The sequence below is a fragment of the Dermacentor albipictus genome, unplaced genomic scaffold, assembly GCF_038994185.2.
Source record: "Dermacentor albipictus isolate Rhodes 1998 colony unplaced genomic scaffold, USDA_Dalb.pri_finalv2 scaffold_24, whole genome shotgun sequence".
Classification (NCBI taxonomy): Eukaryota; Metazoa; Arthropoda; class Arachnida; order Ixodida; family Ixodidae; genus Dermacentor; species Dermacentor albipictus.
Window position 1 is genome coordinate 609,796 of NW_027225578.1, and position 27,236 is coordinate 637,031.

The window sequence follows — 27,236 nt, forward strand, 5'->3', positions numbered from 1 at the left end:
ATGTACTCGGGCCGAAGTTCATCTTTTCGCAAGTCCTTTCAAAATTGCATAGGAACAAGCCTATGTCGGTCCCGACCTCAAATGGCTTTAATAGCCTTTCCATGCGGTACGATTCTGCCTCACTTGATCGACCCAGAGCGCCTTCACTTCCTTGAGGCAACTCCAAACGTTTGCTTTCAGGTTCAAGTTGCATTTTCCTTAACTGAAACTCGCGATCTTTATCGCGTTCCTCTCTCTCTCGGTTTTCTCTGTCCCGTTCTTCTCTTTCTTTTTCCCGTTTCTCTCTCTTTTTGAGAAGTTCCAATCCCATTTCAATATCTTGCTCACTGGCCTGATTGGAAATTAGCTCCAATAATTCCGATTTGAGCATTTCCTTGCGTACATCTAGGCCCAGTTCCTCACCAACAATCAACAACTCGTCTCTCAGCAGTGTCCTTAACTCCATGACTGCTGCTTTACTGCTTTGATTCTGCTCTCTAAATCTAGCTAGGAAAACACAACCTAGCTAACACACAACAATCTAGCTTCCCTACTGTTCTAAACAGAACAACCACAAAATGAAGCCTAGAGAGTCAAAGCAAAAACCAAGCACTCACCGCAGATACAGCACCATGTCGCAAAGTCCATCTCACCGCTGTCAGCCAGTTGTCAGGATTGGGGGCTCAATCCCATCGTCCGTGGTCCTTTGCCAAGATTGGAGTACGGCATGAATTCGAAGGTAGCTGGCCCATGCCGTCGTCCAACTTATTTACGCTGAGATCGTCGATGAAGTGAAGAACTGTTTCTCATCGAGAACGAGGAAAAGGGTTTATTTACAGAAACTAAATCAGTCTAACATGACTGCTTGAGAAAAAGAGTATTAGTCCAACAGGACTGCATGAGAGAAGTGACTCAGTCTAACATGACTGCTCAAGAGAAGTGTCCTCAGCATTCGCACAACCACAGTTTTTATACACTCGATGCGCCGGTCCTACGACGCGGCGACTGTTCGTTTACTCATCACGAACTCGCCGCTGCTCTGCAGACCACTTTACGTACACAAAGGCAACCGCGCTCTGTACACAGAGGCAACCGCGCGGGGTGCCATTCCGGGAAACTATCGGCGCCGATCGAGGGTCGCTCGTTGTTCCGTGCTAGGCCGAAGCGTGAGACGCTCCAAAATACGTCGTCCCCACGGCAGCTTGTCCATGCGTGTCAAATCAGCTCCGCGTTGGGGAACTCCGGAATCATTGTTCACACACCGAACTAGTTCCGTCACAATGTCGAAGGGGCTGGAGTAAGGCGGCGGATTCCAGCGCAAAGGCCGCTTCTTTGAACGCCTCCCAGCTGCAGCGACGGAGAGGGAGAGGTGCGCGTCGTGTCGCCCTGTCGTAACTGTGTGGCAATCTTCTTTCACAGCTCGCCATTCTTGACAGTATGTATGTATGTATGTATGTATGTATGTATGTATGTATGTATGTATGTATGTATGTATGTATGTATGTATTTATGTATGTATGTATGTAAACATCTGAGGAACATGCTCATTTATAAACAGCGACGGCATCCTTGATAGCTGCGTCCAAAAATTCAAGGGAAAAGCGAAGGGAACGGGGTATGCGTTACTATTGCGCGCGAGTGCACGCACTTAGGCACAGCAGCGATAAAGCCCAGTCACTCTGCAGGCGACTGCTGGCCAAAGATGCTCAGGCGTGCATGGCTCTCCCGGGCTCCGACGACGATAGTCGTATAGTTGTACTTTTACGATGACCCGTGCAACAACTAAGGTGCGCCCCCAAATTGCAACACTTCAATTTTGATTATCACCAATATAAAAGCAACGTTACTCCAGCTTTGTCGAGAAGAAAGTGTCTTGTATAGCGTCTGAAGGGGGTATTTATGCATGGAAAGATATGTTGAATGTGTGTGTCTTAGCAGTGGGTATCGATGTGCCACCAGGGCCTTGCCTTTTAGATGCGCACCGTATTTGACGCGCAGCGAGCAACCAATAAAATGTCATCATTCCCGTGCGTGACCGTTTTGGTACATCGTGCGCGATGTTCCCCCGTGCAGAGGAAACCAAGTTAGGGATAACCTTAATGTACCGGAGTGACAACACGCAAGCAAACAAACAAAAAATACGTTCACGGAAGCTGGAGCTATATCCATTCCATTATTAAATAAACATGCGTGTAGCTGTACTCTGCGTTGAAATTGTAGGACCGCGCCACGGGGAGATAATTGCAGCTCTCAGATGACTCGATGACGTTCAGGAAGCAAATTGTTTTCCGCTACCTGGGCTCCGTGACGCTATTGTTTGTTGTGGCGCTGTCGCAACGCTGCAACACAATGTCGCGCTTTTGTCAGCCCTCAAAATTGACGCTGGAAGGAGTCATCGGCAGCTCAGCACGCGCCTGAAACGCTGCCGGCAATGGTGTTTACTCTCGCGATCTCCCCATCATAACGCTCGAAGCCTCTTTTCAGTGCCACCAGATGGCGCCCGCTGATGCCTTTTCGCGGAACGGCTGGAGTCGCGAGCCTCTTTGAGCCGGTGTCGACGGGCCCGGTCAGCATTTCCGCCCTGCGCCTTCGATACCTTCTCTGCATTCTTTAATTCGTGTCGTCCCATGTGGCAGCTGGCTCGCGCTGGCAGCTACGAGCACTTAGCTGATTTGATAATGCGTATTCTTGTTACAAGGCAGATAGACGCGTTTGTAAAGTTAGTTTTTGCTACTAGCAACAGATCCTTATAAAACAAACAAGGAGTGAGTTATCATGCATATGAGATTTTGCACCTTTTACACGTCATTCCTGTTCCTGTCAGATTACAATATAACTTGGTACACAAATTTCTGCGTGCGAATTTCCTGGCATGCTAACAATTTATACGTGTTATGATGCAACGCCTTATTTTGGTCATTGATCGATTTATCGAATTTAGCGTACCAGATGAACACCGCGGTAAAGCGAGACGCCATGCTTAATTTTAACTATCTGGCGTCCTTTCGCGGCATGGAACGTGACTGAGTACTACGCTCACTGCAATTACGAACTTCCGTTTTATGTCGCTGAACAGAAATGAAGCAGTCGCTAAAGTTTCGCAAATATTTCCTCCGAAGTCTAAAATTGTAGGTAAACCTGTCGAGTGAACTATAAATAATGTCTAAATAATGTTTTGAGACGATGGCATAACGGATCCTCCGAAGCGTTCGTGACACCTTCGTAGTGTCTGTGTAGGTGATGAATGTACAGTTAATTTTCCAGCAGGGCGTAAAGACTCATACTTTAATAATGTGTTTAAAAAACAATGCATGATGATAGCTGACATCAGATGCTTACCTTCAGATTTTACGATTAAAATGAAGCATTGTTCAAAAGAACACGGGTCACGTGGTTTTCTTCGCAGAAGTACCTTGTGTATGGACTACAATATGCCTGCGAATTTTCTAGTTTTCAGTGCAGGAGAAACGAGAACTAACCTGTGCGACACGATCCTGATCCTATTAAAACGGTACTAATTGCGTAATCTTTTTTTAGAGATCAAAGACGTTGTTGCCAGCCTTGATCAACCTGGAAGAGCCGTACAGACCCGTTCAGACCCGATTTGTCTGAAAGCCGTCAGGAACGGAGGTGCTGCGTTCAGATTCCCGGGAATGAGCCCAGGTGCTTTGACATGTACTTTCTTCTGCAGTTGATTTACTTTATTATTCACTTTCGCCTTCTATTTGTCACCATCAATTTAGTGAGCTAAATTTCGCCAATATAACTTCCACGGTTGCGAGCGTCGACCAATCGGAAGCACTTCAGAAAACTGCAGCAAGCGCAGCGTCATTCTAATTGGTGTTATGAAGATATTAAATAAATCAACGTCCGTTTTCTGAACTCAATGTTAGGCCTGTTTCCCTCGGCACAATTAACCGCAGCGTATAGCCTCCGTGTGTGCAGACCACAGTTGCTTCATCATTGTCGCAGAGTCCATGCGTCGTGCAATATATTTCGGCCGCCTTTATGTAGCTTTTCAAACATAAAGCACTTTTTAGAAAGTCATTTTTAAAACAACTTTTTCATATTCCAATTCTATAAAATGTTGTCAATCCGCTAAAATGTCCCTAAAGAGGCCAGAATGTAGCTAAATCTAGGGACAAATTGCTAAAATGTCAAGAATGACTACAATCAAGAGGCGAGGCGGCGCCCCCATTACAAGGTGTTACTTCCAAGGGAGCTGGAGTTCCAAGGAGCGAAGTGATGCGTCGCTTGATACGACGAATAGTGATACGACGCGGATTACCTCTGACAGTGGTAAACCCGTTTGCTCTGTAAAGGTGTCGCAGGCACAGCAAATAGTGGCAGCAGCTCTACAAGGATGAAGCCGCCTGCAATTTGTACACCGGCGACACCGGCAACACCGGCAACTTAAATTTGCGCATCAAGAAGTTGAAGTTTTATGGAACGATAATAATAGTGGGGTATGCACGGCAACTTCTGTGGTGAATATGTTGCTTTCATGAATGCTTATGAAATATTTCGAGCGTGATAGACAGTCCTATTCTGCTGGCTGTGAAACACATCAGTGCACTATTCAGCCAAAATTATAAGCACTATACTCCAGAAAAATAAAGCATATGGAAACTAGACATTACACTACAAAGCGAGAAAACGGCACTCGATGTCACTTGAGCAATCCAGCATAACTTCTGAAAGGAAATTTCGCTGCTAGCCCGGTCAGTTTTTTGCTTGAGTAAAGGTATGGAGAGAGGAGAATGTATTATACGATTGGCAAAGAGGTCGGCCTGAAATGTTACGCTCCAGGCGACCGCTTTGCATAAGGGAACGAGGGAAAGGGACAAAAAAGTGTTGCGCAAGATGATGACGCGGACAGAAAGAAGATCCAGATGTGTACACAACCAAGGAGGCAAGGTGAAATGAAGAATAGAAGTGTATATTTCCTCAAAAGTCGTACGAAAAGATAATGCGAGCCGCAGCCCGTATGCACAAAAAACGTGCTTAAGTAAGAACTGTTAATAACAGCAGATGCCAGTCAGTCGTCAAGCTCTTCATTACATTAGTGACGGTGGTCGGCCAATAGCAAGGAGCACTTACGGATGAAAATCTTTTTCAGTTCGGCCCCAGGTATTCAACCCTAAAATATCATGTTGAACATTATATTCCCGACAAGGAACCACCTACCACGTAAAAAAAGGGACACTGAAACTCAAAATAACATTTCTCACACTCGCCGAATTACCTCATCAGAGATCTCGACATTAGTTCATTCTATAAAAACTGCTCAGTCGCTGTTCTTTAAATTTTGTTTACGAAGCAACAAGTAATAGAAAATACGCAGCATGTTTAAGTTTTCACATTTCACGAGCTCAATTTAGAAAGAAAAATGTAAACATGGCGCAGCGCACACCATACAGTCGATATCAATCATAAGTTACCATAAGGGACTTATCCCCCTCCCCAGTCACCTTTCCTATAGCGGAACAACCTTCAGCACTTTACAAGCCTCTATGAGGCGCGCACATGCAAGCTCGCATATACATACAGGCACACAAATACACCCACGTACACGCATTACATGCCTACGTACTCAGAGAACACAGGCCCCCATATGCTGGATCATCAAATCGAGTCAAGCAAAGGCAGGTTGTGAGAGTAGCGGTTTCCTGTTTTTTCTAGTTTATAACTTGAAGCTTTGAACTTGTTTCTCACGCTGAGAGAATGTAGGCATTGGGTGGCAGGGTTTGCACCATTCTACTTCTAGTTGACTTTAGCCATCACCCAGTTGAGGCTAGCGAGTTGCAGCTTGGCGGTATCTCACAAGGGCGATGGGGCACATGGCATATTTCAAAGAACGCTGACGCGTATGCGCGCGCACAAGGCGAGAGGCGGCGCAAAGCAGCGAGGCTCGCCACTAAGGTTAATTACGTTCTACGTAAAAGGGAACCTGCAAGTGAGCCTAGGTAACAGAGGCGCGTGTCTGTGTGGGTCACCTCCGAGCGAGTTCCCACAGCAGTAAGCGGTGACCACGTGAGTTGGGACGCGCCGCAGCAGAGCGCTAATTCGAGTGGTTAGGGCTTACCTGGTTGGAGAATGAAGTAGCGTTTAAGAACAGTACAATAGCCTATTCGTGCGTATCACTGGTGCCTCTCGCAAGAATTTCATACGTTCAAACGAAAGTACAGATGTACACTCTTGCTCGTCAAGTTATCGTTTCATGCTGCAGGGCTTTCTGGTCCTAACTATGCGCTTTAGATTTAATGGAAAATTCTTAATCACGCTGAGGCTACCGAATCCATAACGGTGTCTTGATGTGAAGAGTGCACGGGTAGGAGTTGTGATGGGACCACATTCACTGTATATGGATCCACCTTCCAGAGCTTTAGCGTCTCGTATATCTTTGCCATTGTCTTCGTTGCAATGATGTGAAAGGGATGTGAAAGAATACGAATACGATGCTTTGTATTTCTGGCGGACACTCGGCTCACTGCAGATCGCAGAGCTGACGGGAATGCTTAAAACCTAAGCCCAACATAAACCGCAACTCGTCGGCGCGGGATCCCACATGTCTCCTATAGATACGCAGATGGCGAAAGGCTAGGCATTTCGCATTTGGTCCGTCATGGCTGTTACAATACTTTCACACACACAAAAAATAAAACATAGTAGAGAAGTAACGCTCCCGTGTATCCCGTGCACGAAATGAGCGATATGCTTGAAAAGCCCTTTGCGTTCACCTACCTCTACCTCTCGCAATCGCCCATGTATATCTTTGTTACATTCGTGCGCGCTTGTTTTTCTTCCGTTTCTGGCGTCTCGTTCCGCTGATTTCGACTGTGCAATAAATCCTATGGAAATTGACCACATTTGCCGCTTGTTACCGCTGGCGTGTAGCACCCTGTGAAAAAGGGATGCTCGACCACCATGCCTCATCGAAACGAAGGGTGAATTCCTAATTCACTATGGTTATTTCGATTGGAGGCTGGTCTGGCAGACGCCCTGCAGTGTTCACAGGCCCCTTTGTGTTTGTGCACCCTTTCCACAAAGCAGAGAGGACCCCCGGACTGCCGCCAGCGGAGACACGCTCGTGAAGACGTCAACTGGGGCAATAGATCAAGCCTCCCCTCCCGGACCTACATGCTCATAGAAAGCGAGAGCAACTGCAAAGCCACGACGCGGGCTTACCACGTCAACTGGGAGAATTGACTTGGCGCCTTTTCCGTGAACCAACATCGCCTAGAAGAAAGGATAAGCGCCTCCGAACCCGGACCTGAGGGCTTGGTACCTGCGGACGCGGACCAGTACCGGCTCACTCAAAGTGGGAGACGCCCATGCACAAACCCGACTTAGTGCCTGTCACGTGACGTTGACGTGAGCAAGATCCCGCCTACGATTTTAGAGAGCCTATTTAAAGGGGCTCACAAATGTACTTTTTCACTTCATTCTCTCTTTTTTCATCAACCATTGAATAAACCGTACAAGTTTCGCACTAGAAATTGTCACGTCCCTGCCTGATTGCCATAGTCTACCGGACGCCTGCAGCCCATGGAAAACGCCACGCTACCCATTGGCAACGTCGGTCGAGCTTCGATAAACAGGCGTTGCAACAACTGGTCGGCAGCGGTGAGGTACGCTACCCTGGAGAACGCAACACGCTGCGCCGCCAAATGGGCCGCATTATTTTCCGCCAAGACTCCTGTTCTCGATATTTCATGGCTTTGTTTTTGTTTCATTTTCCGGGTTTTCGATGCTCCTGCCGTATGTTGGGAGCAGCGAGGAGCACTTGCGTAATAGTGAATCAACGCCGCTTCCCCACACTATTTTATTCCTTCTCAGTTTTGTACGCCATTTCATAGGCTTGTTCAGAACTACCGGTTCTCAATGTGCAATTTATCATCAACACAAGCTATATTTGTGCACAGATGTCTGCGCTGAGAGTGACTGGCTGTCCTTTAAATCGCATTGAAGTCTGCTGGAGAGAGAGAGAGAGAGAGAGATGAACGGAGTGGGAAAGGCACAGAGGTTAACCGGAGAAGATTGTGGTTTGCTACCCAGCACGGGGGAAGGGTAAGGGGAACTGAAAGGCGGAAAGGAAAGCGGAGAAAAAGCAACGACAAAAAAATAAATAGAGGGGGTTGTAAACGTCCGTGAGAAATAGAGCCTCTGTAAGAGACCACTCGAACACAGAAATTTCAAGATTATGTGCCCTGAGCGCTTCCATCAAAATGTCAATCTTGACTGGGTAGTCATGCGCAATTGCAATGGCTTCTGAGGATGTACATCAAGGAAACCCTAGACTAACTCTAAGCGCCTGGGCCTGAGCACTTTCGGGTGTATGGATGTAAGTTCTGCAGGTACCGGTCAGCACTGCCATGCTCCACCTCAGATACCCAAGAAACAGCACCCTGTACAGTTGCATCGTCAAGTGTATGAAGTACCCCAGGTTCTTCCTATAAAAAAGTTGAATATATGAGAGATGGCAGTCAGGCGCTTCTTAGGTAGGCCACATGGGGATTCCAGCAGAGGTCACGGTCAATGATTACCCCCCAAAATCTGTACTTCCTGACATAAGAGATTAAAAAAAGACTATCGATGAATATGGCCTAGGAAGTCATTGGTTTCCGGCTAAACGCCAATAATGCACATTTTCCTAGGGAAGTCTTGAGGCCTTGTTCGCTACAAGGTACGTCGTAATGAACGATACAGATTTCTGGAGCATTGCACGTACTTGAGGACGCGTCACGCCAGATGCCCAGACGGAGATGTCATCTCCATCTATTGACAACTTTGCCGTATTGGGTAGGCATTCTACGAAACCTAGGAGCACAAGATTGAAGAGTGCAGGCCTGCAGGCACCACCCTGTGGAACTGCGCGGTGGGTGTAGTGTCGGCAACTTGGACGGTCTTCGGTATTCATAAAAAGAGACCGCATATGTAAATAACTGCATGTCCAACGCTAGGGTCCACCGCCGAGACCAACCATTCTCAGAGCCTCAAATATTGCCTCATAAAGAACATTGTCTTATGCTCCTCAAATATCGAGGAACATGGCGACAGATAATCGCTTACACGTTTTTTAACGTTGACCGTAAGTTACCAAATCGATCGCGTTGTCGACAGAGCATCGGTGACGTCGAAAGCCAGCCATAGGGTCTGGGTAAACATTGTAGCGTTCCAGGTACCATTCAAGTCTGGCGAGCATCATTCGTTCCATCACCTTCACAATGCAACTAGCCAGCGCGATTGGCGGTATGAAGTAATCTCTAGAGGAGACTTGCCCGGTACCAGGAGACTGGTCTTCCATTCTTGAGGAATGTTGCCATCCTACCAGGACTCGTTGAAAATGTGCAGCAGTGCATTTCATGCATGTTCACCGAGGTGGGACAATATATGGTAAGGTATACCATCTGGGCTAGGTGATGACGACTTATTACATAAGGCAAGTGCCGCGTCGAGCTCTTTAGTGGTGAAAGGCAGATCTATGCACAAATACCGTGTGTCCGGAACATAGTTAAATGTAGGTGAACTTGTACCGATTCAATGGCCTGCCATCATAACACAGAAATCTTCTGCTGCATCGAAGTCTTGTCGGCGTAGGAAGAGCGCCAGGGCCTTGAGTGGGAAGCGCTGTTCTGGAACCGAACGTACAGTTCTCACAGTTCTCCACATGTCAGATAGTGGTTTACGGGGACTAAGGGACACACATTATTTTTTCTATAACTCAGATTCCAGTTTATATATGCGAGGTTGCACTTTTTTTTTAGTGCGCCGGGCTGTCCTTTGATTGTGAATGAACTTCGTGCGTCGGTACCTTCGTTCAGCACGACAACGAATTGCGCGCAGTAGCTCCAATTACAGGTCGAAGTGTGAGTAGTTAGGGGAACACATGAGCGTGCGCATAGCCGTATGCGCCGCTTTTTTAATAGCTTTTTGCAGTCCAAAGGGGAAACTTTCTGACAAGCGTCTTCCAGTAGGTTTTAACGCGATAGCACTAAGGATACCGTGTCGCAGGAAATGCGGCGTACCGCGTCCAGCGTCAACCGTCGTTTTGGCAAAAATCCTTCCGAACGATATAAACCAAAGCACGCATACCTAACCACGCATACCCTCCATGTATCGCAAAGAAGTTACTCAACTAATACAATTTCTCAAAGTAAAATACGTCTGAAAAACTGTAAAGTATGGTTGACACGCAACCTAGACATGATGGCGTCGGTCTGCAATTTGAATATACGAGAAAACGTAAATCTGTTACACGCAAACTCAAATAAACCTCTTTTCTAGCCTTTCTATCATTTATAGGGCGTCTTCGTCGACTACCTCGACTCGTCGGGGCTCTGGGCGAGACTATAGGAAATTTCTACAAAGACGGATGGTCTAACGGCCATCCCACCACCTCGGGTTTCCTGATTCGCCACTACTTCGCTTCTACTGGGCCACCTCCTATACGGTCTAACTCCAGCCTACTCCTCCGGTCAAACCCACTGGGCCCTCCCTGCCGGGCTGCTCTGATGCTGCTAGGACGACCTTCTACCTTTCTCCCTCCTACCCTCTCTCTCTTTCAATCCCATCTCCCCGCCCTGCTGGCGCTGAGCCGTGTTCCCGCATGGGTTGCAGAAAATAGTGCTAGCCTTTCCTCTTTCCCCACAAGAGCCCCATCTCTCAATTTTGGGAATTCTAGCAGCCCGCTGGCAGCCAGATGGCAGCCAGATGGCAGCCAGCTGGTTCCGGTTCTGACAGGAAGTCACGTGGGCTGGGATCCCAAGACAAACCGAACCTGTCCGAAGTTTGCAAAATCGAACGCTGGTACAGCTGCCCAAATGTAAACATGCTACCAGCATGGCAGCGCCCGGCGAGGCCGGCGCGTGCTCGGCGTAGTCGGCCCATTTATACGTTGCCAGCTTGAAAATATATAGTTGCATTCAGGGATACGATCACGTTCGTGCGATTTTGCGCGACTCGGCTCAAAATGGCCTCCGACGCGGCGGATGACAAGACGCGAAATCGTGATTGTATACTCGAAAGCGATAGTTGGCGTTGTGTCATCACAAGACATGAAAAAGCGGGTCATCGGGTACGTTTCATACGCAAAAAATTTCGTGCCGACCTGCTTGGGCTTCGATTTCAGAAAGTTTGTTGTGGCTGATGGTGCTTCCCATTTTCACCCTAAGGTGCTGGGGACGCGGCTGGGGCATGAAAATGAACGTCGCTTGAGACCAGCGAAATGTTTCACCCGAAAAACAACATTGGTCAGAATCATGAAAACAATAAGCCAATATACCCGTGTCTAATGTGCCGAATGCAATCAGTGCATTCTTAGATCGACGGCCAGCAGTTCGAACACATATCGGTTTGGAGCTGCCACCTAACCATACGGCGGAGAGATGGAGTGAACACGGCCTAGCTGCAAAGCCTTCGCTAACTGCAGAAAAAGCAGAGATATACATACGTGAGACATGTGAAAAGGAAAGGCACCAGAGAAAGACGAACCCAAAATGTACCGCAATGTGTGAATGAGCGTCTACAACTTGCGTGGAACACGATGCAGATAACATGCACGCATGAGAGCGCGGCGCGCTGTTCACCGCCGCGAAGAAGCAATCGGGGGACACACACACAAAAGCTTCAAACTGTTCACCACGGCTCGTATCACACCGCTTCGCGATGCGGAGCGGAGCGTTAGCACCTAAAAAGATAACTCTAGAAGTAAGGAAATCAGAAGATGACCGTCGACAGTTGGCTGAGCGAGGTAAATTTAAGTCCTCAAACGCCCGCGTTCTAATCCGTGAAGTCCCCGCAAAGATGGCGGCGAGCACCCATCGCCTATTTTAGTCTTCTGCTAGCCAGAGAACTTCCAGAGAGCAGCCTGACCAAAACCGTCCTGGCAGGTTCTGGCAGCCCGCGGGTAGCCAGAACCATCCAGCCCGAGCAAAACGAACGCCCGGCGGAAGTGCGTCGCGCGGTGGGCGGAGCAACCCAAGAAAAGCGAAGATGCTCAGGCTGGCTCTGGCAGCCCGCGGGTAGCGAGAAGTGGAAAATCGAAGAAGCTCATAGACCGGCCATGGCGTGCGCCATGTTTGCGCGCGCCGGCACGCGCAAATCTTGAAGGCCACGGAGCGCCGCGCCCGGTTCCTTGCAACACCTCCAGATGGCACTCGCCGGGTATATCCGAGTTTATCACCGGATATACCGGGAAACGCTGGCGCCGCACGCTATGCACGAAGGCGAGCTTTCCGGTAGAAATGCATCCTCCTGCGTGGGCCGCGATGGGTGCTCGCCGCCATCTTTGCGGGGACTTCACGGATTAGAACGCGGGCGCTTGAGGACTTAAATTTACCTCGCTCAGCCAACTGCCTACGGGTATCTTCGGATTTCCTTACTTCTAGCGTTATCTTTTTAGGTGGTAACGCTCCGCTCCGCATCGCGAAGCGGCGTGATACGAGCCGTGGTGAACCGTTTGAAAACCACAGGAAACCGAGCCAGTCCCTAGAGAATACTCGGCTATCCTTAACTACTATAAGGGCAGCAGGAAGCGGTACCCGTCGCCGCATAGCTCTCTCACTAGAGAGGACTCCGTAGCTTGGAGGCTGCTACAGACGGGTGCATATCCGAACTTAAACACCCTCAGCAAAATACAACCCACACAGTACACTGACAAATGCCCATGGTGCCAGGAAACACCCACGCTCTACCATATAACGTGGGCCTGCCAGAAAACAAATGCGGCACCAATTATACCAAACCCGAGTGCGGAGCAATGGGAAGGAATGCTCACCAGCGATCGTCAGGACGTCGGCTGATCCGACGGGCCCAGCTGGCAGCGGCATCCAGCAGAGCCCTGGACTAGGGGCAGACGGCCATTGCCAAGAAGATGGAAGACACCATCTGACTCCGCGAAATTTATAAAATTTTCTAGAGCTCAATAAACGTTTTTCATCCTCCTCCTCCTCCTCCTCCCGGTATACATTATGGTTACATAAGCTGCGCTTGCCGGGAAGCACGAGAAGCAGCCACGGATGTTTGAATGCTATAGCGTTCTACTTTTAAAGGCCAAGCTTAAGCATCCTCCAAATTTTTAAACACAGTCCAATTTATTCTTTGTAATCTGTTAGGCGAATGAGTCTTAGATATCCGTTGATATTAAGGTAAGTGAGGATGTAATCACTGCCATACGTCTCAATGTCCAAAAAACACTTAACGTGCGTGATAAAGCGTTGCGATACAAAGGTCGAGTCCAGGCAGCTGATGTACAGTGTGCCCCGCAGAAATGTAGGACTGTCGTCATTCAGCAACAAGAAATCATGATTTGCAACGAATGAAGCGAGTCTTCGTCCCGCTGTGTTGATTTTTGAGCTTCACCAAATGGTGTGATGGGCGTTAAAGCCCCTAGTGATAATCCAAAGACCAGTATAATATGAATGATATATATTTTATTAGATATCCTAGTCTTCTGGTGTCAACCGGGCTTGATGGAGATAGGTACGCACCTACGAGTGTAAAGATGAGCTTTCTATTTTTAACGGTTAGGCAAACATATTGATTGTTGTCATGACGTTGCACAGGTTGGGCGACGTAAGTAAGCTAACGGCGAATGAAGACAACAACCTCGCTACCTTAGTTGTTGCATGAGGACGTAATTGATTCGTAGCCGGATAATCTGATAGGATGTGATAATGTTGGTTCGCAGATAACGATAACTAGGAATCGGGCGACGTGTACAAAGTGGCGAAAATCAGCAATGCGAGATCTTAGACCTCTGGCGTTCCATTGAGTAATCGATGCTTCTTTCACCTCCTTACAATATGTCTTGTGATTGCCAGGCGGGGTTCACTCGAGGGTTGCTAGGACTAGGCTTAGCGTGTCCAGCACTTGTAGTCCCCTTCGAGTGGATAGAGTTTCGATGCTGGTCAACATTACTGTGATGACTGGCGCTCTTCAGCCAGACCTAGCCCTTGCACCATTGAACACTACATATGATCACCATACTCTGATGACATCGATTATGGACCGCATCATTGGAATGATTTGGCGGTCTACTGTTGACACATTATCAACTGGAATTTGCTTCCATGGAGGCATCAAGCGTGTAGGCTCCTTGAAAGGCTGGGTGCTCGGGAGCGCCGGTCAGTCTGCTGCAAGGGAAGCCTTTTCCGTTTAAGGTCTCAGAGTCTGCTGGAATCATTATGACAGTAGCCAGAGCGAGGATGCGCCCAGAAGTAGTCTCTTTCTATGGTTATTGATTATCTTGTGTTTATATTTTCGCACCTTCTAACAAAGTTTACCCAGAATGTAGCGAAAATTTCGCGAACAATTACTTGCGTCGTGTTCTTTCTGTACTTCATGTAATCTATGTCACTGACAGATCTGGTTCCATGCTTGCTTTTTCGTTATATCGCATCATTTAGAATATATTGTCCGATACTATAGGAGTGACACTTTACCGATACTATTTAACCCCAAGAGCATTCCGTCTTTCCGGACATCAGGTGTTGTTCCTTTTTCGAATAATCGTCAGGAAATGAAAGCCCATCTAAATTTTTAGATCATATTTTGAAAACATAAGTAACTTTTAAAGAAGACAGGTTCATAAGTTACGGAATTCATTAACTCAAAAAAAGGGAAGCTAACTTCGTACCATTGATGTGCCTCAGAACATGCATATCAAAGTGCCGGCCATTGATAGTATTGACACGTGTATTTGTTTATCCTTCTCCATTCACTGCTTTGAACACACTAAGAAATTTTGAACTTAATCACTCGGTGCAGGCCGCGCCTGCATGTATCGGAAGTTTCTCGAATGTTATCAGGGGTTCTATCCATTGTCTCTTGTCACCGAACCTTGTGTAATCTAACTGTATGCGCTACGCTAATCGTGTAGCGCTTTTTGGAGGGCACGCGGGCGCCAACGATTCAGCTGGAAGCTTCAACGAGTCATGTTGAACGAGTCAGGCTTGATTCCCTGATCAGATTTTCGACGATCGCCGACTTTGCTCGCCGCTATAGTTGTGCTTGAGTGTTACTTCTTTTGCTGGGCGCACGTTCGCCCAATAAAGAGTTAAAATTTGTAACTCACAGTTTTGACAGTGCGTCGTTCTTCACCGTCAATACGACGTGACATATGATACGACGTGATAATATGACCGTTCTCTGTTTAAGTCAAGCGGCTTTTGCGTGGATTTCACATCGTACGGCTGCTTTACGACTTATTATTCTGCGGGGGCCGGCCTTCCCCAGCAATCCATACTGGGGTGCTATGCAGGATGAGCCGAGTTACTCGTTCACCCGAGTTTTACCCGAGTTTTCCCGACGGCAGTCAGTGAACGGAGATAGCGCAGAACACGCAAAAGCTACAGGCAAAAAATATGTAGACAAAAAGCCGCGTATGACAACGTGAGCGCACCCTGCGCGGCACGCTGCTGCCATGTTTCAAGCACAGAAGGCTGCATAACGAAACGTGCCAGCGCCGCGTATTGTTATCAGTGGATTATCGCAACTTAGCAATACCGTGACTGTCCCGCTGTCAGTCTGCACACTTGCCGTGAGCCGCTTGCCACTCCTTTCCGGGGCGCGTCAAGGGCGTGCCTCCTCTTTCGTGCACTATCATTCTTTCCTCCATCGAATGCGAACAGGGTACATGCGGCGCATTCTTGCACCTACACTTTCACTCAAACGAATACGTTAAAATGCAATAAATAAAATAACGAACATTTTTATTGCTTTAAGTATCTGTTTTTTTGTTTTCAGTGCTAGAAATTTGTGATGTCAAACGGAGATCGAGGAAATTATTAAATTTTTCACTTCTTGCCGCGAATGGCGACAGTGAGGCGAAAGCTTAGAAGCAGATACATTGAAGAGGGTCACACACACGAGGGCGTTCATAAGGTGATAAGTCGCCTAGGGGCGCTGCAGTGCCATTCTCAATAAAGTCAGTAATCATCCATGGAGGGTCATGGCCAATCTTTCTCTATTAGGCGAATAGAAACGCAGCGCCGCGGTACGGCTGTTCATCGCAGGTGCTTCACTAGGCTATTAAGGCCCCCGCTTTAGCAACTAAAAACGACACAACGGCTGTCGCTGCAAAATGACGGTATGTTATTTTACGGTCCGTAGTGACGCAGTTCAGTGTAAATGTATCAGTTTATGTTTGTGCGCGAAGCCTCTGCGATACATTGCGAAAAGTGCGTGCTTCCCAGTGGCACAATTCATCGCTTGTCATCGCTTGCCCAGTGAAGGTGCCTCTGACCGCATGTACGCAGAGTATGAGTGTGTTGTCCAGTCGAAGGTGCTTGGGGATTACCTCTGCTGGAACCAGCAGCGATCGCAGATGGATATCGTAACGACACCGCAGCAATCGCATTTGGCAGGTGAGGGCTCCTGTGTGCAGTTATGAAATCAGACTTGGAACGGAGAGAGGTGTTGGAACTGTTCAGTGCGCAGTGCCTGTGATGAAGAAATGCCATTGCACTGGGTTTAGAAGAGCGAGCGATTCTCGGACGCTGATCGTGTTTACGACGCTGTGGCTCCGTTTCATCACCGATGACAGAGCAGCCATCTCATACGACTGCTGCGATACCCACTCCTCAACATCGTCGTGCCCCTCGGCGCATCGACGCCTTGCAAGCAGCTACAGTGACGTGCCGACAATTATTTACTGTGCGCTACGCGCCACAATGCAGGCCATGAAACCGGGATGTGGGGCCACCTGAGCCCGAGAAGATGTATGCATAAGCTAGCGACAGTCAACGCTTTGTTTTTGATAGTGGTGCTCAGTACATCACCGATGACAGTGCGTTGTGCGTGCTTTATGTCGGCGGTCAAGATTGTTGATGCCTCTCAGCTCGACACCGCGTCGCTGTTGCTGGAATATAAGTTTGGCGTGGCCCAACTGTAGTGGGTATGCGCACAAGAGTTACATGCCTCGCGTGGGGCGTGACCTCTGGTTTTGATTGACAGGCGAACTCGTGCTAAACTCGTACATCGCGAAACCCCCTCCGAGTTCAACTCGGGAACATGGCGGCGCCAGCAGCAGCCTGTGTCAATGCATCCAGCGGCAGCAAGCGTCAGTATGACCGTCCGGACCCGTTCACCTACATGACCGACGGGGAGTTTCAGCGTCATTTTCGCCTGTAGAAGACATCCGTGCGCTTGCTGTGTGACTTGCTAGGCGAAGGCTCTCGTCTGCGGAGACAGCGTGGCGGGCTTCATTCGCTCACCGTCGTAGAGCAAGTCCTCTGTGCCCTCCGTTTCTACGGGACTGGGACTTTTCAGGGAAGCCTCGGCGCCGAGCGTTACATTGGACGCCATCAAACTACTGTTAGCCACTGTGTCAGAGATGTGTCTGACGCGCTTATCGATGCGGCAGTGCGTAAGCGGTGGCTAGCTTTCCCGAATACTGCGGCTGAGTGGGCTTATATAAAAGAACGCTTCCTACTTCGTGGGAACATTACGAACGTAGTCGGGTGTGTCGACGGAACGTACGTAGAAATTAATTCGCCTTCAATGTCAGTGTTACTGTGATTAACATTGAAGCAATGTTTAGACGTGCCATGTTGCGAAATTTGTCACTTCTGTGTAGCCGACTGAAATTTTGTGTTAGCGACATCTCACATGCGGCTGCTTATGATACTGAGTTTTTGCGGGTTGATGACTTTTTTCCGATTGTTCTACTTGTCTGTCAGGGTGCCTTCCAAATGGCTCACTTTCTTGGGAAAGAGGTTGATCAAGTATAAATAGATAAATGGATATCACAAATTGTGTGAAGTAAACTATGACTGCCAATTTCATATAGAACTTGGGGTTCTTCATTGGTGAAGTAACTTAGTATGCACAATGCTGAATTTTGGTCATGCGTAATCTATCGGCCGCACTATGAAACGGCGAGGCATTGCACAATTTGTTGCAGCGCGAGATGTGGATGTTGCGCCAAGCCGGTTGTGCCTATGCATTTGTGGCGAAATGAAAATGCATAAGAATCTTAGTGTGTTGGCTTGCATGAAAAAAATACTTCAGAGTGTTTGCTCTGTGCACTGTCGATGCATGTGCCAGAGGGTCAATGTATCTTCTTTTATTGGAGGGGGGGGGTGGTGTTATTCTGGATGGATAAATCATATATTTTCGTCTTATAATGGGGCTCTAATTCTTAAGCAGTAGGACAATGCACTTCCAATGCCCTGCAGAACCTTCTGTACGTGAAGATGTCATGAAGCACCAAGGCAAAATTACATATCGGGAGAAATGTGGTGCAGATGCCAATGAAAAGTGGGTCTTTAACCTGCCATGAAAAAAATAAAAATTACAGAGCATATAGACTTTGTACAGCTTTAGAACAATGATTACACAACACGTGATATGCTCAAATGAGTAAACACTTGCCGCAATGACAAAGTAGGATGAGCGACATGCACCATATATTGGCATTGAACATGTCTCGTAACCGTTATTTTTATTGTAAGCCCTCTCTTTCACACCTTTCCCTCCGGCACTCCCTTTACTGAAACGTGGCTCTGTCTTTCCGTTGGTGTCATGATGATAATGGTAACGGCAGCAGCAAGGCTGGTTAATGCTTGCCCCTTTGATTCCTGTGAGTTTAGTGGTAAAGAATATGGCACGTGCATACATACACCTGTGCTGCAAAATTTAACACTTGTGATTTTTTGTGAGCTAATTTGTGTTGGGACATTTCAAAGATGTGCGCCATTGTGGCCTAATAACTAGAGCATTGGTGAGGTTAGACAGGGTGTATTGGTATAGAAGCTTGAAGTTTAATTGCACAAAAATTCGACGGGACACAAAGAAAAATACACACAGCAGAATGCTCTGCTGTGTGTGTTACTCTTCTTCGTGTGCCGTTGAATTGTTGTGCGATCCAAGTTCAAATAGAGCATTGGGCTTCCTTGGTGCAGGACCGAGGAAGTGTGAGCTATTCGACAATATGCCAGTGCCTTGCCACACAATTATGGAAGTCGGAAGGCTTGCAAACAAAGCTTTGCTTTCACATCCACCTGCTCATGTAATACAAGCACTGATTGAAAGAACCATCATACAAAAATAATGGTGAAATCAATGGCCTGTGAAAAGTGTAATTTGTATATTGACACTGTTGACACAATAGGTGCCATAACGGCCTCAAAATTGTACTGGACAGAGCAGTTTGTTTCCTATGTTAAGTACAACCTTCCATTACATGCTGTGCAAATAACCAAGCTCAGTTTGTTTTGACGTGCTACACAACATTCACTGGAATCTGTTTTTGATTCTAAAGAAGTGCCAAACACCACCTCTTTTTCAAGGGTGTCATGGGAATATTTGGCGAGACCTTTTTACAGCCCCTCATAATGGTGTGGCCAGCCACCTTTGCTTGGATGCCTTTATAGATTTCTGCTCCTGATCATTGTGTGCTATCAAGTTGCAGAAGTCTATGCAACTGGTGCAAGACATTACATGTTTCTATAGTTGGATACAACTTTAGGAGGCTGCGGAATCTGCACTTTAAGGCAGGCGAACACAAGCCTGCACCAATGGGCACGCACTCTAGACTGACATCGTGCCGCCAGACAGACAGATACCTGCTCGTTGGACAGGGACTATTTCCTTAGACGTGGAGGCAATCGGCTGCTGCGTTTTGGTCAACTGGGCGGGGCCTCTCCTGTCTGTCTTCTGAAGTTTTATCCGACTGTAAAGGATGCTGCTTTTCATACAACATGAAAAGAAAAAGTGTACAATTATGTGGCCGATGAAATGGATACATGAGAAGTGTGCTATGCAAGGGCTTAAGATGTGTGAAAATTAGTACATGCAATTATAAGACAATGTTAAAGAATATGTGGTATCGAACATGTATGTAATGGCACATTTGAATCGGGGAGTGTTGCAGTCATATGCGCAGTCTATAAGTGATAGCATTATTAAGCTCTTGCTGTTTCGTGTCTTCATTGTGAATTACGCACACCGTTCATCTTGTGGCTAATCAACACACACTGTATTCTTGCACATAGAAAGAACAAACAGCACAATGACGTGTATGCTGCATTAGTGTATTTTTTATTTACATGGTCCAAGAGTGGCAGAGGTTGTCTTACGTTTTTGCCTATTTTGAAGGGACACCAAGTGCATGTTACAAGTCTCCTAATATGCACCGCACAATGTTTACTGCAAAAATTTTATTCATGTTCTTGAATAATAAACAAAATATTCAACTGAAAGCTCCTTTATAAGGTGCCTTCTGTGGGCTCGACAGGAGAGCAGTGAGGGCACCGATACCACTGTTGCAGAGTAGCCCTCTGGACCTCTGCCACACACTCAAGAGCACGTGCCTGGCGCTCGCCTACTGCCACCAGGCGGTTGAGTGCCTACAGCAGCAGAATGTTTTGCTGCAAAAAAAGTGTATTGGAATGAATCAGCCGCATACAAACCATTATTTACAAAAAAAAATGCTCGTTGCACTATGATGACAAAGTGCCCTTAACTGTGGAAGCCTTTAGTGTAGTATGCATAATAAAACAATGTGTCGGGGCAACATTGCTTTATTTATCATAACTGGGGTTTTCTTTTTCAGAGCCAATTGTCATGTTGATTAGTGTGCCAGCAGCTGAGGTGCCCCCCACCTTCACGATTCTCTACTGTCAGCACCACAAACCTATTTTTGTTCGCTGCAAAACAAATGCCTCACACTACAATCCCGTCTTATACGAGCTGATTGCATCCTATGCCTACAAACATCGTATTTTTGTCCCATTACACAATTTTCTACCATACTCGGCTGTAGATCTCCCTCCTTGACATCCATTCTGTCAGGCTTATGTAATCACCTGTTATGAATTGGCAACAAGTGATCGAATACATACATGGCCTGCCTGCCGATTCCATTTTTTTTTCTTAATCTCAACTAGGATATCTGTTGCCACGGTTTACTACGCCACTGTCTTCCTGCCTTAATGGTATCTCCTACAATTTTTGTTACTTCGCTTTCTGCACAGTCATTGACATCTCAAGTTTCTATGTTAACCTCCAGGTTTATGTCCCATATTGCATAACCGGTAGAATGCAATGATTCTCAACTTTTTTTCAAGGATATCGGTAACGTGGCGATCACGATTCGGTAATGCCTTCCATGTGCTGTTCAACCCGTGAAATTTTTGTATAAGTTTCCTGCTTTATATCAGTACCTCCTATTGATATTTCACCTGGATAAAGATACTCTTCCATAAATTTTTGCGGCCTTATTGTCACTCATGAATTTCTGTTATCTCGCGAAGTTAGTGAAGGTTACCTTCATATTTTCCATATTTTCGCGGGCCCACTTGCATGTAAAAGCACGAACACTCATTGGTTCTCACTGCCTTCTTTAAACAGCTGGACATTCAGTTAGTTTACGAAAGTGACTTAATCCGTGCACGCTTATTATGCTAAATATGAAACAGTAGAAATATACTTATCTGCAGTTTGTCGATGTCTCTTTCACTGTGTTGGTAGCGAGATCCATCGTCGGTACCACCTCCTTGTCGCATCGTAGCTATATAGGCTGTCTTCCTTTTTCACACACTATGTAATGTTCGTGACGCTCGCAGTCACGCAGAGTGGATGAACTCCTCGCAGAAGCAGCACTGGACAAGTTGTTTCTTCAGCACTGCGCCGTGAACAGTAGGTGCGCGTTGCGATATGTAAAATCGCCGACGCTATTGGCAGTCTTACGGGGTGCCCGGAAAGATTGCTGATGGAGGAACAGAACTATCCAAGAAATAGTGGTTATAGTCGAGCCTGATCACTACGTCGCGCACTGCAAGCTCGTTGTACGAGTTTGTTTACACTGGGCCTCTTCCATGTTTAGCCGCCATGCTCGCCCGGTGAATGGATGTGATGACGCCACCACAGCGTTCCCTCGTGGTATAATGCGAAGTAGTACTAAATTACAAATTAGTCTAATGCATATTCAGTGTACATGTTGTAAGCTTTAAAATGCTTCTAAGCCACGTTGAAGTAACTAATAATATTGTACTAAATGTATTTGTTTTATAACTTGCTTGTGCATGTAATGCACTCGGTGGAACGACAAACAAGTGAAAGAAGGCACGACCATGCACCGACGGTATGATCACGTGAGCCCCAGTTTGTCGACCGCCCAGAAGGCAACGCCCAAGGAATGGTAGCCAGCCAGAGTGAATCTAGATAAACCAATGAAACTGGAGGCTTGTCGAAAGATAAACTGTGTCTCGGTACCATTCGTGCTTTCATCTTGGGATGTCGCCAGAGCTCGTGAAGATCCCGAGTTTCGCCAAACTCGGCGCATCCTGCATAGTACCCCTGGGCCGCTATTTTGTAGCGATGCCTTATGCCTTATTCTATGCTATTCTTATCATCCACCACACACGGCCGCCTGATCGCGTTGATAATGTGGGCAGACCGTCGCTCTGACCAGTGGCCAAGCGCGAAAAGCCTGAGAAAGCATAGAATCGGAAAAGGCATCGCTACAAAATACCGGCCCAGGTCTGTTTTATACTCTATACTGCGCTGAAACTGTGGCATAAGCTACTTTTCATCTTTTTCTATCTTTATTCTTTTTATTCTCTCAAATATCAATTATGCACATAAACCACAAGCAATTCATCCCTTGTAGCACATTTAAAATCAGAAAAATCTGTCAGATATGAACACTATAGTAAAGAAGGAGCACACAGTGTACACCGCCTTAGCTTGTTAAAAGCCTGCTTTTCAAGTTCTTAGATAAAATCACCGACTTAACGCCATCACAAAGTATAGCACTGGTTCTTATTTCCTTTTTCTTGAGTTTTTTTTCTGTGTTTTTTTCTTTTTTAATCTTCAGGAGAACTATTGAAAATCGCCTGTGACAGATAGCGTTGTGCCGTTTTTTTTTTTGGAAGCTCTTATGGAAGGGCAGTTACCTGCATAAGAATTCGAAATATCCGGGTAGGTAATTATAAAGATTCAAAAATTAAATTTTTCATTACTCCCTCTGCTTGCCGTTCAGCCATCGCAGTGCGTAACTGATCCCGACTAGGGGCTTGCGGTGATATATCGTTTGGGTGGAGACGTCAGTGATGCACTTTGTACGCTTTAAAGCATATCGCGCACTTTCGAAACTAAAGCCGCGCGGTATTGAAGTCGTGTTGCACAGATGAAATAGCCTCGCTGCATGATGTGTAACTTGCGAAAAGCAAGAACAACGATAACAACAACTAACGAAAAAAAAAAACGATGCTTCACCATAAAAACCGCGCCTGTTTCCAGTTAGCCGCTGCCAAGAGCGCTGGTTGTTGGCGTTCCGAATTTCTGGTTATTAACACAAGTGATATCATTATTCGACAAACTACGTTGCTGATTTTAAATATTTTTACCTAATAGGGGAGAACTTTGGAACTTGTAAGCAGTGCATAAGGATTATTCATTAATGTGTTCCATCACGAGGTGCTTACAATTATTTTAGCGTCGATGCGCAACCGAATGAGTGCAGATGGAAATGCAGAATGACGTGCCTGGCCGTGTAGGGCCATGTTAAGAATGATTACATGTACCCTAACCAATAAGTAACATCTAAAGACACTCCTAATAAAGGTTACCGTATGTGTTCAGAAGCTTTACCTTAGCCTTCAGTGCTCAAATATTTATTTCTGTTGGTCTTTCTACATAGACATCCCTAATATGCAGGTATAACGCCAAGGAGTCAACGTGTCACACTTCATTCGTTATTGTGCCCCAATAGCATGCGAAAGTGATGTTTCTTCGTGATGAAACTTTGGAGTAACCCAGAGCTCACGATATAATTGCCCCAGCGTGTTTACTTTGCACCAATTATGTGCGAAACCAACATAGTGCTTCTAAAGTCATGAAACATTGTAATAGCGTAATGCTCGTTGTGTACCTTCCGGTACGTTTTATTTATGTAAAAGTACCCTAAAATAAACATCTTCTCTGGCTAATACAAAATCTTCTAACGTTAATATCAGGGCACACGTCTCAGTGTTTTTCGGATTTGGCACACAAGAGTCCTAAGAACATGGACAGTAGACGTTCCGCCCCGGTAAAGCGTACACCGCACTCAATTAGATAGTTGGTGGAAGAGCACACTTAACAAAATTGTGATACCCTTACGCGGTAGGGCGCACTTTATAGAAGCAGAACGCCACCTTGGTAAATTGGTTCCTGTAAAGCGTGCAGCCCTGCCCAATCTGAAACGTGGTGGCAGAACAGAATTTACAAACTGGAACTAACCCTACAGGATGCTTTAAATGCGATAGCAATTATATGGGCACTCCAGGCGCACTTTTGCCGTCGCCATCGGCGTCGCCGTGATGTTCCCTATAAGGTCCAAGGGCGATAACACCGTCGCCGCGCGTCGTGTGCTGTATGTGCGAGTGAAAGCACTTGAGGGAAGCCGACAATCGCGGCTCAATCTGGCGCACGCGAAGGAAGAAAGCTGAGAACAAACGCACCGTCTTCTATCGCACGAAAGGCTGTGGGGCTGTGGGGCCGTGGGAGAATGGGGGGGGGGGAGGGTGGCAGCGTTGCGGTCCGGCAGCAACTGCGCATTTCGCGACTGGGCGCAAGGGTAACTGAAGATTGCGGCTTAATCTTGCGCGCCATATATGGAGGAAAGCGGGAGGCAGCGCTCGGCTTCGACTCCGCGATCAAGTGCGAACTTTGCACGTCCGCGCGCGGTCGCATGCGCCGTATCTTGAAAGGGATCTGCAGACGGCTCGTACCTTTGTGCACGGTGTGTTCTCGCCACTCTCGCGTTAAAGCGATAGACGGCAGGAAGGTCACTTCGCTCGCTGCTGCTGCCGCGCTTGCTCACGCCAGTGTTTTGACAGCGATTGTCCGCGCTCATCGAATGTGATGTGTTCATATTTTCGTGTGCGTGCTGACGCCATGCTTGTTAATTCATTTAGTAAACGAAATAGAAATAGAAATAGAAACTTTATTGAAATGGAAAGGATTTGAAGGAGGGGTGGTTGGAGTCTCTCAGTCCAAGGCCCCATTGGTCTCTACCGCCTGCCTGACCTGGCTAATTAAGGACTTTTGTCCTGCCAGGTCGGAACGGGCGAGCTGTGCCTCCCACTGCTCCATTGTTTTGCTGGTATTCAGCCTATGGGGGTGCTTAGTGCACTCCCAGGTTGTATGTAATATGGAAGGTATGCCACCGCACCAAGGACAGTTGGCCCTATAACGAGTGGGATACAAGGCGTTTAGCAATTTTAAATGGGGGAACACCCCTGTCTTTATTTTACGCCAATCGGCGGCCTCTTCCCTGCTAAGTTGTGGGTGAGGCGGCGGGTATTTTCTATGGGCTCCGCGCTGATGAGCAAGGATGTCTTTGGCTTTTAAATTGGTGGATTTTGTGAGGGATAGTGCGTGTGGTTGGGGTTAGAAGAGGACGTCGTCGCTCGGTTAGTGAACCCTCGAGCTAACGCGTTAGCCTTTTCGTTCCCCTGTACCCCAGCGTGGCCCGAGCACCAGAGTAAGCGAAAGTTTCCACGTTTACGCGGCCGATAAAACAACTATCTTTACTTTGCATTGCAGTCCACTAATTTGCTATCGCAATTGATGCTTCGCCTTTCGGGCGAAACTGCGATTTTTCTTTAAAACAATAGAGATTTTTTGTAAAGAAGTAATGAGTGAAGTGGGGGGGGGAGCGTGGCCTTACTCCAGACGAGCTCTTGGCCGAGGTAGACATACCTTTCTGCTAATAACGTGAGCTTCATAAAACTAATAAATGCCAATTTATTAATTAACTTTTTTATTACTACCTTCGGAGCAGTTGTCTAAATGGCAGATTTGGAGGCAGTGACACTTTCATGCAGACCCATCCTTTAAGAAATATCAAAATCACACCTAATTCGAAATATTCATCATCAAATTCCAAAGCTCAGTCAAGGCAACATCGAGACTGAGCGCTTTCAGCTGCGCGTTGAACGGCAACGCACCGCCAAGAAGTGTGAGGCCAAGTTCGAATGATAGCATCCCACGGCACATCCTCACCCGACACAAAGCCGCACGTGCTTTCCGGGCAAAGCGTGCTGTATTAGTAGCTGCCTCGACGGGCCGCAAGGTTCGGTTTCCAGCTCTCTCGAGCTCGTCGTCACGGGGCGTTTCGGTCTGATATGATGGCGAGGGTGCCTTTTCTGCAGTCCCGTAGCGTTCGGTTTCGATATTGCAAGGATTTACCGTTGCAAATTCGATAACAAGTATATCGAATTAGGCACGTCTTTCACGATCTTTCAGAAATGTGGGTGCATTAAAGTGTGACTGCCTTCGAATTCACCATTTAAACAACTGCCCCGGAGGCACTAATAAAATTGTAAATAAATAAATGTTGATTCACTATTCTTCTGAAGCTCACGTTATTAGCGGCAAAGTACGCCCGTCTCGCCTAGGAACTCGTCTGCAAAAAAGTGCGCGTTCGGTCGGCATATAGCCTTCTTAAAAAAATGTCTACACTCTAAAACAAAAAGACACCCTGTATAGTGTATTGCGCCACAGAGCTAGCACACTTTACAGGGGCAACATGCCAACTTATTATTTTTTTGCTATACTTTCGATAGCGGACAAAATCATACCATTACGCCAGTTCGGGTAGACGGAAAACTACATGAATGTTACAACACCTTGCCGCTTGGGAACACATTGAACTTGCATGCTGATACAAACCGCGACACTATGCAGCACGCGTGAAACCATGCTGACAAGGCACTCGTGCGCGTAATGCGTCTGTGGACGCAAGAATGGTCGCTAATTTTCATTCCTATCTCGCTATTACGGGATCCAAGGTTCATGCAGGCCGAAGTGGCTAGCCCCCGGCTGCTTCGTCCGGTGAGACTCTGGGAGCTCTGCGGGAAATTTCATTTTAAGCTTCCAAGAAGTTCATACCCTAATTCGACACACTCTTCGTCCCTTTCTAAGGCAACTGAGCTTTTATCCTAGGAAACCACACTGAACAAACGGCGGAGAACTGCCATCACAACTGCGAGTACGCTGAAATTCTGCTTGTGGGGTACGGCAAGCGCCCAAAATTGCTCTAGCAAATTTACGGTAACGACGGAGCTAATCATTCAAGATTGTGGCGGGAGCTTACTCTTAAATTGTAACTACAGCCAATACTGGAGGAAATATGATCAGGGGGCTACTTTAGAGTCCTCGACCAAATGTGACAGTTTTGTGCGGTAGCACATCGCTGCGACGCCTGTTTCTTGAACCTCGACCGGCGTTACTATTGGGTGGCGTGGCGCTGTCGGTGGGCTGCA

The 27,236-nt window shown here is 47.0% G+C and overlaps 1 long non-coding RNA gene across 1 annotated transcript in view; it reads right to left on the reverse strand.

Moving 5' to 3' along the window:
* Positions 1–27,236, reverse strand: part of LOC139052487 (uncharacterized) — a 145,555-nt gene that overhangs the window by 115,557 nt on the left and 2,762 nt on the right. The window lies entirely within an intron of this gene.